Source organism: Varanus komodoensis, unplaced genomic scaffold (assembly GCF_004798865.1).
Source record: "Varanus komodoensis strain SLA01 unplaced genomic scaffold, ASM479886v1 scaffold1, whole genome shotgun sequence".
Classification (NCBI taxonomy): domain Eukaryota; kingdom Metazoa; phylum Chordata; class Lepidosauria; order Squamata; family Varanidae; genus Varanus; species Varanus komodoensis.
In genome coordinates this window covers 127,755,522-127,773,574 of record NW_025335268.1, presented here as the reverse complement: position 1 = coordinate 127,773,574, position 18,053 = coordinate 127,755,522, and the positions used below count along the sequence as shown (strand labels likewise).

Sequence of the window (18,053 nt, the reverse complement as noted above, 5' to 3'; positions counted from 1 at the left end):
GTGCTCCGTAATCATGGAAAAGGGGAGAGGGAGGGAGAGCGAGCGAGCGACAGAGAGGGAGAGCACAAAAAGCCTGGGCACTTCTTTACTTCCTTTTTAAGCACAAAAATGGAATTGTGTCAAACACAGAGGTGCTTCCTCCTCCTCCCGGAGGAAGCATCACAGAGCAGACTGCAGCAGGCTTCATCAAGTATAGAGATTCCCCCAACTCAGCAGATGGGTTGCTCCCAGCTGAGTTTCTGCCAAGCCTGCATGTGAGGCCATCTGCATGTTTCTGCCTCACAAGGGATGGGATTGTTTTGGAGAAAGCCACCACTCCCCTTTAAGCCAAGATCCTGAGGATCTGCCCTCTGGGAACACAAGTGAGGCAGCAGCGGGAGCTCCTTGGCACCCTCCGTCAGCCAGTTAACGCAGGCGGATCAGCGGAAAAGATGTGAGCAAAAAGGAGAAGCCTTAAAAATACACAGGGGACTGGCAACTCCGGGAGAAAAAATTAACTCTCCCTAGCCGCTGTCTCGTGTTGCAGCATGAACGTGAGTGAGGAAAACCAGGGGGAAAATGATTCAATGCAGAAAGGAATTGTGGCGACTAGGAACTCCTGTCTCCACTCATCAAAGGGCTGGACGACCATCTCTTGGGTGTCATTTAAGTTTAGAGATGTATAAAAGTACAGATTTTTTATATTTAAAAAAGACTTGTTTTCCATTGTAAGGCTTTTAGAACAAAAGCATTATAACCAAGATACATAACATTATTATTGCGGTCTACAGGTGCACACAGTATTTGCTTTGAAGCTCAAAAGATTATGTACCCCTTTATCTTTGCCTAAGGATAGGAGCAAAGATATGGGCTGGGCTGGGCTGGGCTGGGCTGCCAGCACAGCCCAGCCCATGGTGGAAGAGCTATGAATTAAGTGTACTGGTCACCCAGTAATCAGAACCGGATACCCTTTAACAGAGTGCGGGGAAGGATGGACTAGATGATGAATGAGAAACCTGTGGTTCTCCAAATGTGATTGGGTTATCAATTTCATCCTAATTGACTACTGCTTCTGTCTGCTGGGACTGACAGAAGTAGCAGTCCAACTTGGAGAGCTACACATTCCCCAGCCCAGAAGTATCAACCCAGTGATTTGTAGCTGTGAGCAGTTGCACAGCTGGTTCTCCTGTTTTTATTGCTCTACCCTGTTACCCAGCCATGTATCACAGGTGCTACCATCCTTTCTCTTCTAGGACTGACAGTCCACACCCCATCTCATTTTGAACAGCTGCAAAAATACATCCACTGTGCAGAAAGAGGAACATAGGCACTCTGTTTGCCTATGCAGATACTCTGTAGATACAAATTTTGTTCTTTTACTATTGTTTTTTGTCTGATTTGTGCCCTGCCTTTGCACCAAGAAAATGGCACTCAAGAAACCTTAAGATCATAGGAACCTTTCAAAAATCCAATTAAAACAATAAAATAATACATGAAAACAGAAGAACAGAATCTAAATATTTATAAATACTTAATTTATACTTGAAGCTTTCAGCATAAAAGCTAACAAGCAGAATAAAATCATATAGCAGATAACATGTCAATAAAGTTGCACCTTCCCATGCTGCCATAATTTATCCATCAATATATGCTCCTTTCTTGTGTGGTTTTCTTTTATCTTGTTTTTGCAGCCATGTTCCATTCTGATTCTGATTCTGACTTTCAACACTGTCATGACAGAACTCATGGCCACCCATTGATACATTAAAATTCAAGGTATGTGTGATGACAAAAGCATGTCTCCAGTTAAAAGGAAATGAGCAGATCCATGTTTATGTGCACACTCTCAAAAACACTATAAAGTGCATTCAGTTTCTGTTACTTGAGCAGAAAGGGCCAGGAAATATGCAGAGAATAGCAGAAACAATCAGGCACCAAAGTCCACATTTGCATGTTAAAGCATTTAATGGCTGCCCAGCCACACCAAAAGCTGCATTTCCAGTGGATAATTTAGGTGGCTCTCATGGGTATTGACATGTGAATTAGCATTGTCACTGTATCCTCAAATGCACTGGCTTTCAGTTTTGGTATTTCAATCAAACCAGTCCACATCACTCAGCCAACTTCCTGCAAATAAACTTGCCTTGTAGGGCATCCCTCAAGAAATCCCTTTCAGAAAGGGATTCACAGAAGAGTGGATGCAGGAAGGAATAAGTTACAAGAATCACAGGGGGGGGTGAAAGGGTGAACAGAACCAATGTTTACAGGACATTCCACTCTAACTTGAAAAGAGAACTTGCTCAATGGAGGACAGATCTACCAATCTCTTTCTGTAAAGCAGGAGAATTTTACTAAGCATTTTACTATATTTATTTTTACTGTTAGCTATTATTGCATGTTTTATACTAATGTAAAACAAAATTAAAACTAATGGCTCTTTCTGTACTTGTCCTTTTCTAGAAAACATTGGGGGAAGACAAAAGCAGATTTTCCAGATCTTGGGAGTGACCTGATCTTTTTCCAAGATGCTTAGGACTATCTCTAGATTTTTCCAGTGCTAATTGACAGCTCAGGATTGTGCAGCTTACTTTGACAGAAGTTACACAGAGTGACTGGGCAAATATGTTTTGCCACATGCACCCCCACCATGTTGCCAGTTACATTCAAGAAAGAGGAGATGCGCATCTCCAACCATGCCAGGGGGGCAGTATGAACAATCCATGGATCCCAAATATAGATCCATCTTAAGTTCCTAAATGCTTGGTGATGTGAATCTTCCTTTTACATATGTAAGTGACAAAGCACAATTATGATACAACATGTGAACCAGCCCTTCAAGGAGGCTCCCAAGCCTCCTTTGGCTTGAAGGCCAACTTCAATTTCAGAGAAGCTCTTCTGGACTGTATTCCAAATGCTGAAACGAGCATATCAATCAGGTGAAGAGAGTAGGGCTGGAATGCCCATGTTTAGCTTAAAAGTTTTCCTGCCAGTAACAGGCAGTCCACCCATGCTGCCATGCAGAATGGGAAAATGAAACCTGTTCAAATGCTGGGAAGCCACCATATGATTGGGGGTGGCAGGAAAGGGGGTAGAGCCAGAGAAAGCAGAGTAGCCATCTGGAGAAGCCAGGAAAGCAACTTCTGGCCCAAGGCCAAGATGTTCAACACCCTTTCCTAAAGCAGCGAGAGGAGCCTCTACTGGATACCAGGCAAAGATTTAATGATGATCTATTCAGCACTTTGCTTTGAAGAGTGGCCCCGGCCTAAACACAGAGAACAGATTGAGGTATATAATGCTACAAAGGAACCAAACAAAAGGGGCAGGGAGAACAACAGGGAGACCACATGGAATGATGATGGAATCACGGTTGCCAGCTGACAAGCACATTTCAGTTATTTTTGGCAGCAGGGTGAGGGGATTCCTATCTTGAAACACTCTCAGAGGCTTAAAATAGGCTGTGTGATTTCCTCCCACTAAGAGCTGTGACCCTGCCGTCGCTGCAGTAGCTGAGAAACGGCTGGACCCTGGAAGCGCCATCCAACTGCAAGCTTCTTTTGCTCAGTGCCATCAAGTAAGATATATTATATATATATGGGGAGAGGGTGCACTCCTTTCAGACTGGTAAGAACAAAAGCTTCTTCAGACCTCATTAGAGTTATAAGAACCAGAAAGCATTGCCAGCGAAAGCATAATTCATCTTGGTTTCTAATACACATCACTTTTCCCACCATGTAATATACACCACATCATGAAGTCCTATCTTGAAGGAATTGCTCTGCAAGAACAACTTCTGTCAAGTGTTTGCCCCAGGCAGGGAAGGAGAATCCCTATTTTAAAGACAAGGATAGTCAAAAATAGCCACATGTTTGGCTATGGTAAGGCTATTCTGGACTACACCCAAAATGAATGCAGCGCTTTGTTCTCTTCCAGTCTGTTTAAGGGGAAAGCTCTGCTTGGGAAAATGCACTTTCTCTGAAATGGTTTGCACAAAGGTTCCCCTGGCAATAGCTTTGATAAACTTGAAATGTTTTCCTTCCTTGGAGTAATCAATGCCCAATTACTCTTTCAAGCATTCCTTTATTATTGTTGAGTTCCACCAGCCCAACTTCTCCTGGGAGACAGTTTCTTTCTTGGCTTCCTCATCATCTGAATAATTAAATCATTCGAGATGCCACATTCCACACATAGGGGGCTGTATGATGCCATGACTGGGTCTAAAGTTACATGAATAGATAAAGTAATTCTTAACCATGTAGTTAAGGTTCTGCTCCATTTTCTGCTGCAGAACTAAGCTTTGTTATGAAGGTTATAAATTTGTTTACCCTGACTTCAAGGTTCCTTGTTCTGCTGTGAACAATGGACTTGTCAATCCCATGTCCAAATCGATGATGTTCTAGTTAGAACTGACTGGGGTGGCTGTCATGCTCTTCCTAGCAACTGTGGTAAAACCACAAGATCAAATCCAGATGAACCAGGCCCACTGCTTGACTCAGAAGCAGGGGAAATGGCCTGCCTGTGATGGAATTACACATGCTGCCCGCAGAGCTGGAAGAGATGGCACCAGTGAAAGACTACTTAGGCATCTAGTCTTGTCCATTCCATCTTTTCTCCCCACCATTGCAGGTTAAGCTAGTGCTACGTGTTGTTACTGAAAAGTGAGATTCATGGTTGGATATGACTGTGTAGGTGCACTTTTCAGAATGCCCATGCATCAGAAGCAGGCTACTGGCCATGACTTCCCAGCACACATATACTGTATTTATACGTGGTGGAATTACATATTATCAGTCTGTGGGTTTTGCGCTTTCCTCACTCTACGGGGAAGCTTTGCCTGTGTAAAAAGACAGACAAGGTAGTTCTAGGGAGCAGCTCTCAGATTACTAATGAGAGACAGTCCTATTTTCATAGAAAACAGTATGCCACCCTCTGGGCATCTCCTAGCAGACTGATGCTTTGAAAACTTGGCATCAGGGACATTTTTGATCTGAGGCTGCAGGTCTCTATGGCTTGCTCTAGGTATCTTAGATGGCATTTGCAGCACTCTCACATATCCTTTGTGCATCCAAGGGGGAATGACTTGTATACACAGAGTTCCTGGTGCTCTACCTGGGACAGCCCCAAGAGGTAGTAAAAAGGAGCAAAGTAACATCCCAGTTCAAGGTGACTCTGAGGCTTCAGTACATTAAAACACACCCACAGCCACACCGAAGTTGCTATTCTAACTTAAAATCCCAGAACTACACAGTGAAATCCCAGAATCATTATATTCCAAATTATGTGCAATTATATTATGTGCCAGCAGCTTTAGCTCATACCTACCAAACTGTGCTGGGTCTCCTAAATTAGGGAACAGGGAGCATCCTTAGAATAGAATTTGCACCACCTCTGATGAAACTCACCAATAAAGTGAGGCCCATCAAGGGTTAAAACAAAATTTCAAAAAGTGAATGCAACAGGGGGAAAAACATTCTTCACTCCCAGGGAAAGGCAGCTTGCTGCTAGCCTCTCCACACTCCCCGCACCCCCCCCCCCCCGCACAACTTCCCGGCAAGCCCTGCTCCTGGGAAAGTGTAGGCTGTTTTCCATATATATCTGCAAACTGTTCCATGCAGTAAGAAGGCTAATTAAAGGGAGGGCAGGAGAGAAAGATGCATGTAAAAGACCGAAAGGCAATAGTTATAAGAAGAATAGTGCTTGGGACGAGGACTAAATTAGAACCTTACAATGCTGTGCTTATGATAGCCCTGGAAGATCAGACACAGTCAGAAAGGGAGAAGCTGCAGCCATGAAAATGCACAGAGAACCAACAATAATAATGCTCACAGCTTTTAAAAAGGGAAAAGGCAATTCTTAATCGTAGGGCTTATGTTATACTTTTTTGTTGTTTACTTCAAAGCAGATTAGTTCTTCTTCTTCATAGCAGTCAGTATAGCACTTAAAAGTGTCCTTTCAAAGTTGGAACTTCAAATTGCATTTCTCTTAGTTGTGGATTTTTAAAAATTGGTCTGGTTGACATTTTATGATACTGCTTTTAGTTTAAAGTTTGAGGCAGTAGTTGTAAGTATATGACGGACTGAATGCTAAGTCATCTTGTGAAAACTCTTCTGCTGGTTGGAGGGATATACAGTATATTCTTACATGAAAGAGAAATTTGTTCCTGGCGGAACAAATTCTAGCTTTTGCTGAGAGTATCCACCTGCAACATTACATCAGATTACACCCTAATTTACCTTTAAAAAAAGATGAAAAATCTTTTCAGTCCCTCCTCTGGAAAAACATGGGTGGGAATTTTGGGCCTTACTAACCCTTTTGCCTGGGCAAAGAGGGTTCTGCTGGTGCTGCTGCAAGTTGCAAAATATCAGACTTCTGGAAAATCCTGGAGGGACGGATTGGGTCCATGGGAAGGGCAAATGTAGACATGAAGCCTGAAGTTCTGCTCTAAGTTCTTCCAGTGCATGAATCACAGGTTTGGAAGTTAACCAATTCCACCCATTCTTCTGGAGATGATAGAAGATAGCATATTATGATGGGAATAACCCCCTCAGTCCTACTCATCTATCAGATGAAGGGTATGAACAATTGCTCAGATGTGTTATATCTAGGAGCTAAAGCTCAGAACCTCTGCTACATGGCTGCCTAGGCTATTCCCTATAGCCACACAAAGCTACTGAAGACTGAGGGTGTGAAGTCCTTTTGAAGTTTCTTGCTCCCATCTGGCAAAAATGGCAAAATGAATGGGTGGCTTTCCTCCATACTGAACATCCTTTTCTTTTTGGGATAAAATATGATCTCATTACCTCCAGCATCCCCAAGGTGGAGAAGCAAAGCTGAAGGTATATACCATGGTCTTTCAACTTCTCCAGTACCATAGTCTGTTTCCCTAGTTTTAAATTATGCTTTGCCTTCCTCCTTTGTATTCACTCATTAAGGGAAAACCTTAAAACACATGCTGACTTTGCTGGTCTTCTTACCAGAAGAAATATGAAGTAGAGATTCTTTATGATGCAACAACTGTGCATTTGTTTACTTATTGTACATAGTCCACAAGTCTTTCCTCGGGGCTGAAGTAGTGTTGAAGGAATATCATATTTCCCAAGCCCTTAAGAAACAGTAATTTCTATCTGGGGAAAATGCAATGCTTCCTCCATTCAGAGCCACTGTGAAAACAGATAGCGGCAACAGTCAAGGTTTGTGTAGAGTCCTATCTGAGAGTTAGAATAGGGTGGTGCATTGCATTTTGAACTTCAGCATTTACGACTTCTCCTCTTCTGACCCGGGGTTCCAGCAGCAAATCTCTTGAGTGACCTTGATGCTGTTATCATCTCTCAGCATAGCACAGTTATTGAAAAGATACAAATGGAGACGAGGTAGAAGAATCCTTTACCCTACCTTGGTTCTTAGGAAGAAAAGCAAGATAAGTATGACAGCAATGCTTTCAACATTTGAATGGATAGTATATAGACAACATTCTCAAATGCATATATACATGCATGGATATTTGGCTTGCCTTTGTTGATGCTTATATGTAAATGATATACTTAAATCTATGCAGTCATGTTTATGTTTGCTGAAGCTTACAATAAAAAAAATCATGTTTCTTCATGCCTGGGACAGATCCTCTGCCTGGCATGCTCATCTGTGTTGTATCCATGATGCAAGCATGGCAAAGAATGCCCAAACCCATTTTCATTCACCGTCCAAAGCAGGCAAAGAAAAATATGGTTCTACTGTCACAAAATGAAGGAGTGACTTTTCCAGGAGGTTAACAGGCAAAGAAGCGGTAGCAAATAATAAAAATCCAAAAACGAAAAGTCATTTTCTTTGAACATCAAATGCCAAAAAGATGACAAGAGAGAAGGAAAAAGATCTACAATGTTTGGCAGCACTCCTACACTGATCTCAGCAGCTGTGGGATGTGGAATGCTCCTTCCTGACACATTCTCCCATTTGTGTTGCTAATCCAGTGGGAAGGGCAGAGGAAAAAGTATGGAGGCTAAGCACAGCAAGGGCTCCATCACAGTTTCCCGAACTGCAGGAAGTACAGCTGGAAAAAGAAGGTAATAGCAGCCACAGGCAGACCATGGAAGCTCTGCTCTCAGATATTCCATGGGTATCTCTAGGAATTATTTGTTCCAAGCAAAACATCATTGGCTTATTTCTTCAGGATAAAAAGCATGCACTGGAGGTTATCTAATGCAAAGTCTACTTCCACAGTCTAATGGTGTTTCCTGTATACAAGCAAGAATAAGCATATAGGACATGGTTTTAACTGCTGCCATGCAGCATTCTTCCTCCCTCCCACAAGATATAAAACTTCATGTGGACTATGGGGGCACTGCTACCATTTTCCCATAATATTAATTCACATCTTCCCCAGATGTCAAGCCAGCTTCCTCAGTTAACACAAACACATCCTAAAATGGGGGCTGAGACTGCAACTGAAAGCTGGGCTTTTCCAACTAAATCTTGCTCAATTTAACCCTTCACATTTCAGCAGCCAGATCCATCCATTAAGACAAATTCTTTCATATAATGAAGGTTTTGTGTGGAAAGTGGTGGGGTTCTGGTACTCCCTGTCATTTCAAATCACTAGTTCTGATATGTAGGCTTAGAGCAAAGATTACTGCTATGGATTCCTCTGATTACGGCAGCTGCCCATTCCTTGGAGACTCCCAAGGAACTTTGTGGGACCCCCTTATTTCCTTCCTATTTTTTATCTGGAGGAGCCTAAGAACTTATGATACTCAAACAGGACATGAAGCTTCACTCTTCCATGCTTGTTTATCCTTTATGGTGCAAGTTCCAACTTGCTGGAGCCTAGTGTCAAAACCTGTTTGAAACATTCAGGCAGTAATCCATGCCACTGTTTGTATTCAGTGACAACATGCTTCAGACTATCAAGTGCTGGAAACTTTCAAAAGATGTTGCTAACCATCTCATATTTGTGAATAACTATAGCATCTGCTAGAAGAATGTTAGTTCTGGCATAAGATGTGTACCAGGAAGATTTCAAATGTCTCCATAGCTGTGAAATTAACAAATCAATGGCTGCCTCATAAATACAAGGAGGAGGACAAGGAGAAGAACTGAAGCCAGATAACAATAGTAAAATACAGTTAAAAACAAGGTCATTTAAAACATAAAATCAAACTAATTAAAAGCTCCTTCAGGAGAAAATGAATTTATGCCAAAGGCTTGTCTGAATAAAAATGTCTTTGCCTGACCCAGAAGGACAACAAGGAGAGAGCCAACCTAGTCTTCTGGGAGCAGACACCAAGAAGGAAGGCCCTCTTGTTGTAAGTATAGTGTAAGTAAGGGGGCTGAAACATTTGAACCCCCCCCCCACTGTGCTGCTATGATTATGTGCACATGAAGATCATGCAAAGTGGGAACACAACTATTAAAAAATCACCTAAGAGATCTCCTGGCATGGAAACAACCTGGACAAGAAGTACTTTGTGTAATGACAACAGTTGCAGTGATGATGCATAACTTCTGAGGTCCTTATCAAATGAAAAGTCATCTCAAAACTTCTTTGCAGATAAATTTGCACAAGCCCCAACAGAACTCAAACAGCAGAATTTCAGGTCCTTACAGGATGCACTAGAGGAGTGACTATTTTGGAGGGGATCTCTCTTTGGCTAGAGGGTGGGGAAAGGGACTTTTTAGCAACTCACAATTTGTTCATTCTGGCGAAGGAGAAAACTTCAATCTTCCACAGAAGCACTTGTTAGGGTGATTCTGGCATGACTTACTGATTTGGACCCCACCTTGACTTGAACCCCTACTTGGCAGAGTGCCTTTCCACCAAGAATATGGCACTCAAGGCAGATTGCAATCACAGGAATGAAAACATTTTGAAAACAAATTTGAGAAAAAATGATACAATACATTAAGAAGCAACTAAAACAATAAAGCAGGACCCAACCTAACAAATCAACTTACACATCAAATCCTGCTTGAATGAAAAGGTCTTTCTGGTTGGTGGAAGGGCAGCAGAGTTCCATAGCCTCTGTTGACAAGGAGCTCCATAGCCTGTGAGCAGTCCAAGAAGGCCCTCTCTTGCGTTGCTAGCAAAAGCAGTGCCGAAAAAAGAGCTTCTCCCAAAGATCTTGAACTCTAAGGCACACTCAAATGGAACGAGGCAATCTTTCAGGTAGCCTGGTCCAAAGCCAGATAGAGCTTTACAGATCATAACCAGCACTTTGAATTTTGCCTGGAAACAGTAGCCAGTGAAACTGTTGCAACCAGGGAGCCCAGCACTCCCTGTAACTGGCCCCAGACAACAATCTGGCTACAGCATTTTGGGCAGCTGAAGTTTCTGAAAAGCTTTCAAAGGCAGCCTCCTGTCCAGTGCATAATAATAGTCCAAACAGGATGTAACTAATGCATGTGTGACCATGGCCAGATCAGACATCTCTAGAAATTAGCAACCAGTGTGCTGTTCTCTGCATTAAAACCACAATGTCTGGAAAGACCTCAGGTCCAGTCCCCAAAATAACACATTCTTGGCAAATCTCGTTTACTTCAGCAGCTGAACAAGCTGCAATTTCTAATCCAGTCCCTTTGCACATTGCACAACAGCAAGTCTTGGTTTGCTACAGAACATATGTTGGGCAGGAAGCAGTGGCCAATCCTAGTTCCATGAAAATGAAGGCAGCAATACCAATAACGTCAGGGCAGTGGAGCAAATTCTTACCTTTCACGGCAGCCACAAAAGAGTCCCCAAACGTCTTAGGAATTAGAAAACTTCAAAAACTGCCCTGAATCAGACAGACAGACATCAGACTGCATCTGAGAACCTGAAGCAGATCCTCCAATCTTTTCCATACATACATTTTCCCAGCCATCTCCCAGCCTACAGTATAGCAAGTGAACATTCTGTGTTGCCTGTTCAACGTAGGATGCTGAAAACTTGGCTATTCCTAAATCCCTGATGGTTTGGTCCCCTACCAGGGTCAGGGTGGGTCAAAAAGATACTGAATGAATGCAACTTGGCAGGCAACGCTGATAGATGGGTTGCTTATTATGCTTAGCAACTGTTGGGGATGAGGGAGGGATGGGCATCTGTTATTATGCTTATCCCTTTGATAGTGCATAACCTGGAAGAATCAACGTCCTGATGACTCCCATATCCAACTTCAGAAGCAGAGATGGGAGGCCGAGAAACAGCTACCAAAGCACATTAGCTATTTCAATTCTTCCCATTCCCACAGAGGCCATAAACTTGAAATCAAAATGAGAGACGTGAGTCACAGGTTTCCAACAAATTGAACTGCCTTGTCCAGAATTACAACTGAAACAGCAACAGAGAGCTGGGTGCAGCAGTGGTGCAGTACTTTTCTGAAGAGTCTGCCTCCAATCTAAATCCATAGCCACCCCCTCCCCAAGTTTATCCTTTCCTGGGTCATTATCAATCCCGCAACACTCTCAGATTTGCCTGCATTACAGAACAAAGCCCTGTTAGGGACTGAAGCATTGCAGCTGTCCACAGCATGCTCTGTACACTGTGATGCTGCGCACTGCAGCAACCCAGTGCATCCTGCAGGGATTTGATGCATTACACGTTCAACTGCAGCACACTGCAGTGACATCAGACTCACACAGCGGGCTGCCTGACAGCACAAAGGCAGAACATAAGGAAAAAACGCTGGGAATAAGAAGGGGGGAAGTCTGTGGCAAGTTTTCACCTATGGCCCCCTTCCTGATCCCGCTAAATGTCTGGCACCACTTGGAGTTGCTAAATGTAAGCCTTTTGTACACATCATAGCACAAACGCACAAAATAGGCACACGTACCAGCAGCAGGATCCAAGCTGGCATTCAAAGAAGCAACCCTGCATCTGGAGATGATGAGTGTGATCATCTGCAGATGGTAGGCCTGGATGACGGAAGAAAATGCATGGTAAAAAAACAGAGCAGAGGAGGAAGGAAACTGAATAAACAGGGAAGGGCACAGAGATGGGGGAGGAATGGATGGAGGGATAGTTTACAGTTTACTTCTGCTCCACATGGCAGCGGTTAAGATGTCACGACCACAACAACTGCACAATCCTGACAACTTCATTGGAAGCATCTCCTTTCAGAGGGCTGTGGGGGCATTGTGAGAAAAGCCCATTAACCGGATGAGCAACTGTGCTCTAATGCTGCAGTTCAGGTAATACGGCCACAATGCATGCTTTAAAGAAGCCCCCACAAGAAGCAATTCAACCCCTTTTCCAGCCTCTAGCACACGGACGTATTGCTTCTGAACAGGTAGGTTCGATTGAGTGAACACAGAAAACAACTACTGGTAGAACAATTCTTTGTAAACAAGTTAGCAGCCATCATTATACTTAGCAAATAAGACATTAATTAACTATGCGTCTAGTGCAGATAGCTTCCTTTCATTTTTGTGTAACCTTCCGCTAACGCTGAATCTAAGACATTTTTTGGTCTGCTGAAACATCGACCAACAATATGAAGCTTAGTGGGATGGTGCCTGGAGGGAGGGAACTTGAGTCAGAGAACTGCAGCCTATCTGGGGTAATTCACATTTTAAATAGAGAAAATTCAGAAGCATTGACTGCTCTGCTCAAATCCTGCACAGGAATGGTCACACTGCAAGAAGCAGCAGCTGTAAAACAGCTTTATCCAGATGTAAGGCCAAACCATAGTTTGCCACTAAATGAAGGAATGCTTAAGAAATCTACTGCTCTCTTAAGATTTTTGCTCTTGTCTCTTTTCATATATACCTTCCTTCCACTTCTTTGCTTGCCTCTTTCCCCTAGTTTGAGGAATGTTGTAGTTCACCATTCCATTCCAAAGTAACAAACTGTAGTTTGCTTTTGCCCTACAAACCATGGTTTCATAGAAACACAGAAAACAGAGTGAGTCAGAAGGGGTCTCCCGGGCCATCTAGTCTGACCTCTGGCACCAGCCAGCTCCGCTCACGACATGCCCACCATGTGGACGTCCAGCCTATCCTTGAATACCTGCACCAATGGGGCCTCAACGACCTCTCGTGGAAGCCCATTCCACACCGTTGGGGTCCTGACTGTCAGGAAGTGCTTCCTGACATCCAAACGAAACCTTGGCTCCCTGAGCCACAGCACAAAGCATGGCTGGTAGGAGAAGGAAGGGGAGGGCAGAAACCCAGGTTCTGTATATAATCATTCACATAGCACCAAACAATTGTTTGGCAGCATATCTGAACTGACATACACTAGTTTCCCAACGTGTGTAATGCTTGAGAAACAGGATCACAATTTTTTTTTTTAACAAAGGAAGAGCATTTCTTTCTGCAGAGAGAAAGGACATCTGTGAAACAGAGTTCCCTTGCCTCTGGATGGTGAGACTTGGGGATTGGGAAATAGAAATTTACCAACCACAGTATTTGCCACTTTCCACATATTCATTTAAGTGTTTAAAAGTATGAATGCCTAATAATGCAGGATGAAGTTGCTGAGGAGCCCAGTAACTGTCTACTTGTTGAGGGAACCCACAAAACACTAGAGACTGCCCTGGGAACAAGAAAGGATGTAGAAAATCTGACTTCTTTGTTGAATTCAGGTATCCAAACTGAGTTGAGTCCTTTGGGAGAGGTGGGGAATAATGCCTGATACAGAAGAAAAATATGCCATCACTATGTTTGCCTTGTCTAATTAGGCTGAAAAAATACTCTGTGTACACAGTGACACACCTATGTACCCTGTGTTCAAATAGGAGGACCACGAAGGCCCTGTGGAGTGAAGATTAAAGCACATAACAAGATAAATTTTTGCAGAATCTGCAGTCAACCTTTTAACCATCTTTCATGAACTAACAGCCACGCCCATGTTTGACAAGGAGATTTGTTTTGCTTTGATAGCAGGTTGGAATTGAATTTTCGAGGCTCACTGAATGCAGACTTTTAACATATGCACCATCAGCTTCCACATACCACCTGCAGATGAGCATTTTGTTGCCTCCCTCCAGATGTTTAGATGACTGAGATGATTTCTAACAGCATCACTTAAACCACAGTAAGTGGAACATGTAGGAAAAACCTGGGCTGGGCAAGGAACGAAAATGAAACTGAGATGAAAATACTTTGTGATGCTGCAAAAGATGGCTATTTAGTGGAAATGCAAATTTTGACCCAAGAACTACAAATGTGGAAGGGAACAAAAAAAGAATTGCCACGACTGAAACATTGGGTAATTGAGTGAATTCTGCACTTAAATTACAAGAATCTAGCTTAAGCTATGTCCAGTCCTTCTTTAGACTTTGCTATATAATTCTGTTTATTTTTGCCCATTACAACCTGTAACCTTTAACTGTACAGAATTATATCACAGCTTCAAGGGGGAAAATGAAAAAAAAATGAGGATCAAGAGCATATTTTACTTTCTTCTCACATTTAGGAATGCAGAGGGCCACATTACATAAGTGGGGGAGCCAAGAAAATCAGAACACTTTCTTGCTCAGCACTACCACCAATGGCCAGGAAATACTTTTATGCAGAAGATTTTGCATGAGGCTTTGAACACACCTGACAGAATGAATGCTCCCTGTTTCACTGGAGGTCCCTTTTGTTTTTATGCTGAATACCTCTTTGCTATATTATTTTGGAAGTGGTGAAAACAGGAAGGAAGGAACAAGCACGGAAAACTAGCAAAACATCCCAGCAAAACGTTTCACTCACATTCATCTTTGTGGTGGAAGAACAAATGCAAACCATATAGAAGCTCCAAGAATACTCCCATCTTCATCAATGGCAAATGTCTCCTCAGCCAAAGAGCACTATCAGTACAAATGAGTATAAAAAGCAATCTGTTTAGGTCCTTAAATGGTTTCCCATACCACATGGCCATATACAAATGAATGGATAAAAAAATTAATCCCATGTGGTATTAGCCCTGATAACTGGGGAGAAAGAGGAAATAACCCGCCCACAAATGCACAGCAGAACCAGGGAAGAAAGGGCACTCATTCTGCATCTGAAACACACAATGTTCTTAGAGAGCTGAATGTGACAAAGCACACTTTCAGTGCGACCGGAGCACCAAAATTGTAGCAATCCCGATTTAATATTGGCTCCTTACAGAACTTTTACGGCAAAGTTTTCTAATCTCGAAGGCAATGTTCAGTTATAAAAAATACACTGAACATCACAGAATTAAACAAAAAGGCCATTTCCTCAAATTTTATTGACTGCCTCTAAAAGCTAACTAATATTAGTACATAGGAATGGCCATGACTTCTCCAGGCTTTGGCTTAACTTACCACTATGGAATGTTTCAAGTCACTGTTTGACCACAAGGGATTCCTTTTTACAGTTTATAATTTAAAGGATGAGCAACAGGACAATCCCAAACTTATTTAAGCCATAATAATCTAGTGAGACTTCCATCTGAGAAAAATGCATGGGGCTGCACTTCATATCTCAAATGGAAACTAGATGAAAAGGCAGTTAGCCAGCCTTTAAACTGAAATCTTCCTATTACATTTCACTTCTGCAATTCCACCAAAGCCCCTCCAGATGTTACTAACAATGATACTAGAAACAAATTATTTTTAAGACAAAAGCTTTGTTTCCCATGGTGTTTGGCTACAATTGCCAGCACCTTCCATCCAGATGCTGGGATTTATTGCCTCACGTACCAGGAGGGCACTAGTTTGGGGAAATCTGGATTAGATCTACTAGCACAACAGTAGGGATATCAGGCTACAACCTGGCGAAGCATGCACGCATGCTATACCTTTACATTCACAATTGTCTCTGCAAGGAATGTGCAATTAATCTGTTTCATGTAGGAAATCTTTTCTTTCGGGTCCCTGGTTTTAGCTTCCCTGGTGGCAGCAGCAGCAGCAAGTGGGAGAAAAGACTGGTTGCCTGGAATGGTGGCTGGCAAACCTGCTCGCAGCACCCCCCTTTCGCATCCTGTAGCCACGCCAGATCAGAAGCATTACCAGCGGCACAAGTGGGGGTGCATAAGAGTTCTGGACTTCCTCTTGGCTCAGCTTGTTTTGCAAGACTGGGCTGAGGACAAGAAGAACTCCACAGATTCTGGAGGGATGGAATCTGAAAGCTTTCATCCCAACCCTAGTCTGTATGTTGTGAAGCAGAGCTGGAAACAGACACGTGGAAAAACTCTTGAAAAGATGACAAGAGGTGTGGACATAAAAAAGCCACCACTGCTCCATCTCCCAGCTCCACATCAAATTTAAAGTCACAGCATAATTCCTCAAGTTGCAACCCTACATGTCATCTTCCTAACCTCTCCCCTTTTGCTTTTCTCAGGTTTGAATTTCTAATGTAGCTGTGAAGCCTTCAGGGCTTATATTTTCTCACTGCTGTGTGTTTAGGAATGAAGCTTAACTTTTGGATTGTTCAAGATTGACTCATAAAATAATCAGGTATACATGAATCAACAGTCTTTTTTCTACAGGAAGGCATTATTTTCTTTTTGGAAGGCATTAACTGGAGTGAACTGGATGTCCACTTGCCAGGTGCTAAGTGAAGGACAGTAGTCTGGCTTCCTGATTGAAACTTAACAAGGGTCACTCGCAAGTGAATGGCAAGATCCTCTAGAACAGGAGTCCTCAAACTTTTTGAATAGGGGCGTGCGCATGGCAAGCTATGGTGGGTCAGATAAATGGGCATGGTGGGCAGGATTCAGCCCATTAATAAGCCAAGTCTTTTGCCTATGCAGACAGCACTTTTTCTTCCCCATTTGTAGCATTCCCAAACATACCAGGAAGCCTCTAATTTATCATAATTTACTTTTTTCATCTGAAACTATGATTACCAATTCAGTTCAGGCAAGCAAATAAGCCATCTCTGCGATAAGCAGAATATTAAACCAGCTTCAAGCCATGACTTAATAGCCTGTCTTGTGAAGATGGTAACCATAGTCTGCTAGTTCTGAAGAAACAGAAAATGATGACTAATTGGAGGCTCCCTATTTGGTTTGTTCCTGGAGAGGCAAAAGTCTTGTTCCTATCTTGGCTTATGGAATGATGGTCTGCTTGAGTTCAGAGAACTGTATCAAAAACCACTGCAACTGAGAGATCCCATGACGGAGTGCTCCTTCATTCTACACAAAGAGCATGACCAACTTTGACTTTTTTCCTTTTTTTTTTTTTTTTTTGCATGTTTATGATTGTGTTTCCCGCATTGTGGGAGAATATTTCTTTCATGGGAGTTCCCACATGGTGTCTGAGAAAGAACTAATGAGAACACACAGCCAAGTCCAATGGCATCTGCTGGGGCACCGGGGGGTGGGGTGGGGGAACCAAATATACACATGAAACAGGCTTCCCACAAAGAGAAGCACTTCAATCCAGAGGAATAAGTCCAAAGAGATACAGCTGTGACTTTGGACGGGCTGTCCTCAGTACGGTGCCCTTTGAATGTTTCAGGCTACAGACCCCCTCAAAACCAACCAACATAGTCAATAGCCAGGGATTATGAGAACTGTGGCCCAAAACATTTGGGGGAAAGTTGCATTAGACTGTTCTTCACTTGAGTAACCCGAGATTAAGGACGCATGCCTATTCACACTGTGACAAAAGAATCCTGTCATTCCCAACATGCCCGAGTCAGCATGGCTGGCTGGGGCATAATGGGACTTGCAGGCCATTGCCTAAACATGGAGTGCCTTCTTAATTACCTCCCCAAGCTGAAAAATCCTTCAGGAAGGAACTCTTTGAGCTGTTCTGTATTTCTTACAGCATCCTCTGTGACTTTGCAAGGGATTTGGGGGTGCATCTTTCTGCTTGTGCAGTGCAGCTGCTTCAATTAGATGCCAAGTTAGAGCATTCAGCAGAAAACAGTAAAAAAGGGAATGATGGATGGTTTGTAGAGGACAATGGGTGCTGCACAGAGACCACTTCTGGTTACATTACATTAAGGGTAGGCAGCACTCTGGGTAGAATGCTGGGTAGAATCACCGAGCCTTTTATCCAGGGACATCCCACTAAACAAAATGAGTCACCTCATGGAAACTGGAAACTGAACCTGGAGTTCCTAACTGCTTAATTCAACCCTGCTCAAAGAAAGGGCAAAGGTCACCTGCAGAGGTACTTGCACACGTTTAAAACGAGCCAGAA

The 18,053-nt window shown here is 42.9% G+C and overlaps 1 protein-coding gene across 4 annotated transcripts in view; it reads right to left on the bottom strand.

Annotated features, from left to right (window-relative positions):
• Positions 1-18,053, bottom strand: part of ATP2B4 (ATPase plasma membrane Ca2+ transporting 4) — a 167,728-nt gene that overhangs the window by 127,729 nt on the left and 21,946 nt on the right. Inside the window, exons 1-2 of one of the 4 annotated variants that reach the window (XM_044445327.1) lie at positions 11,778-11,857; positions 10,679-10,742 (exon numbers count right to left, since the gene is read on the bottom strand). The exons of the other annotated variants lie outside the window; for them this stretch is intronic. The gene's annotated coding sequence lies outside the window, so the exon portion shown is untranslated. Of the gene's footprint in view, positions 1-10,678; positions 10,743-11,777; positions 11,858-18,053 lie in introns of those variants that run through there. 4 annotated transcript variants of the gene reach the window in all.